The following is a 2,500-nucleotide window of genomic DNA, read 5'->3' as shown; positions in this document are numbered from 1 at the left end:
ACCCAAGTTGCGCCCTAACCTAACCCACGTTGCGCCCTAACCTAACCCACGTTGCGCCTTAACCTAACCCACGTTGCGCCCTAACCTAACCCACGTTGCGCCCTAACCTAACCTACGTTGCGCCCTAACCTAACCTACGTTGCGCCCTAACCTAACCTACGTTGCGCCCTAACCTAACCTACGTTGCGCCCTAACCTAACCTACGTTGCGCCCTAACCTAACCTACGTTGCGCCCTAACCTAACCTACGTTGGGCCCTAACCTAACCCACGTTGCGCCCTAACCTAACCCACGTTGCGCCCTAACCTAACCCACGTTGCGCCCAAACCTAACCCACGTTGCGCCCTAACCTAACCCACGTTGCGCCCTAACCTAACCTACGTTGCGCCCTAACCTAACCTACGTTGCGCCCTAACCTAACCTACGTTGCGCCCTAACCTAACCTACGTTGCGCCCTAACCTAACCTACGTTGCGCCCTAACCTAACCTACGTTGCGCCCTAACCTAACCTACGTTGGGCCCTAACCTAACCCACGTTGCGCCCTAACCTAACCCACGTTGCGCCCTAACCTAACCCACGTTGCGCCCAAACCTAACCCACGTTGCGCCCTAACCTAACCCACGTTGCGCCCTAACCTAACCCACGTTGCGCCTTAACCTGCCCTGTAATTGTTAGTTATATGAATCTAGGAATTCGTGTAGCGTTGCCTAATTGCAACCATCTCAACATAGTTCACTTCGCGCACACTGTGGTGTTCTGCGTATTGATTCATTTTACGGTGCGTACCCTCACATCTTGCGAGTGTTGCTTACTTTCCACATGGTCCCGCTATCCACTGTATTGTGTACTGCAATAGGACGTATATCGCCCCCGCCCCCCCCCCCCCCTCCCCTCCTGTCACCTCTAGCTCGTCGGTCAGGAGTTCGCGTGTTGAATGCGCTTCGCAGCTGTGCAATGGCATTCGCATACGTACGCTGGCCACCTTCCACGTGTTCTTTCGTGCACACGTCGCAGCGTGTATGTATGCTGATGGAGTGCGTCGTGACACACAACATCCAGGCATGCAAGACTCGTAGAAGTCGCAAATGTAGATGGATGTCTACGTTTGCTGCCCAAGTTACGCAAATGAACTGGAAATCCGTTGTTGCGCGGTTGTTCGCGCTGGAGGTGAATCGTTGATATCGACGATCGGTACAGGTATTAACCGGTTGCTTCAGCGACACCCGTCATACCCACGAACGTGAGTGGGCATGTGGGTATGAAGCGATACGCGGCGGTGGCTGGGTGGGACCGTCCCCGGCCGGTGAGGGGGGGGCGCCCGGCGTGCTGGCCGCGCGCTGCGTGGGCGCACGCGCGGCAGCCGGCTGGTGGGGGCGCCCAGTGGCAGGCGCGCCGGCTGACGGAGGCGGCAGGCGGCGCATCTGCGTGCCGGCGCACCCAGCGCGCGGCGCCGTGCGGCCAAAGTGGGTCCTCCCGGGCCCGGTGCGAAGCGCGGTGGACATCTGCAGTGTGCTGGTCCGATTGAGGACTGTGTGCGTTGAGGATGCGCCGCCGCCCGGCACTCGGCGCCGCGACGCCGTCTGCTGCTCGGTCGCCCCCGCGGTTCTCGCAGGTGGTTTGTATCGCAGCTGTGCGGATGTGTTGGCGCGTGCGCTGTGCTGGGAGAGTTCGCTTTGGCACCCAAGTGGGGCTCTGCCCCTCTGTGGCGCTGGCGTTGGAGCTGCCCGGTCACTGTTTGTGGCCGCGTGTTGTCTCCCGCCGGCAACACCACGACAGCACGCTCCCGGGCCTCTGTCGGCAGCGGCAAGCTCAGTTGGGAGCACGGGTGGTCGCACTGAAAGCGTCTACTCGCCTATCTCCGGGCGATTGCGCCTCTCTCGAACCCGACCAAGTACTTAGGACGGCGCTGCGCGCCGCCGGGACCTGAGAGGGTTTCGAGGTGTATCGTGCAGGGGAGCCCAGCCTCCTCCTGTTTGCAGAATAATTGAGCGGACGCTTGCGTGTTCGCGCGGGCCCCCGGGACACACTCCCGGGCGGCCGGCTGCTCAGCTCTAGTTGACGCAGCTCCCTGGTTGATCCTGCCAGTAGTCATATGCTTGTCTCAAAGATTAAGCCATGCATGTCTCAGTACAAGCCGCATTAAGGTGAAACCGCGAATGGCTCATTAAATCAGTTATGGTTCCTTAGATCGTACCCACGTTACTTGGATAACTGTGGTAATTCTAGAGCTAATACATGCAAACAGAGTCCCGACCAGAGATGGAAGGGACGCTTTTATTAGATCAAAACCAATCGGTCGGCTCGTCCGGTCCGTTTGCCTTGGTGACTCTGAATAACTTTGGGCTGATCGCACGGTCTTCGTACCGGCGACGCATCTTTCAAATGTCTGCCTTATCAACTGTCGATGGTAGGTTCTGCGCCTACCATGGTTGTAACGGGTAACGGGGAATCAGGGTTCGATTCCGGAGAGGGAGCCTGAGAAACGGCTACCACATCCAAG

General features: G+C 58.7%; 1 non-coding gene across 1 annotated transcript in view; it reads left to right on the top strand.

Annotated features, from left to right (window-relative positions):
- Nucleotides 1-2,065: 2,065 nt before the first annotated feature.
- The window catches only part of LOC126196983 (small subunit ribosomal RNA), a 1,909-nt gene continuing 1,474 nt past the window's right edge, over nt 2,066-2,500 (top strand). Inside the window, exon 1 of the ribosomal RNA XR_007539398.1 lies at nt 2,066-2,500. This exon is cut by the window's right edge and continues 1,474 nt beyond it. This is a non-coding gene — a ribosomal RNA (small subunit ribosomal RNA).

This window comes from Schistocerca nitens, chromosome 7 (assembly GCF_023898315.1).
Source record: "Schistocerca nitens isolate TAMUIC-IGC-003100 chromosome 7, iqSchNite1.1, whole genome shotgun sequence".
NCBI lineage: Eukaryota > Metazoa > Arthropoda > Insecta > Orthoptera > Acrididae > Schistocerca > Schistocerca nitens.
Note: the sequence above shows the minus strand (reverse complement) of the source record. Positions and strands in the feature narration are given on the sequence as shown.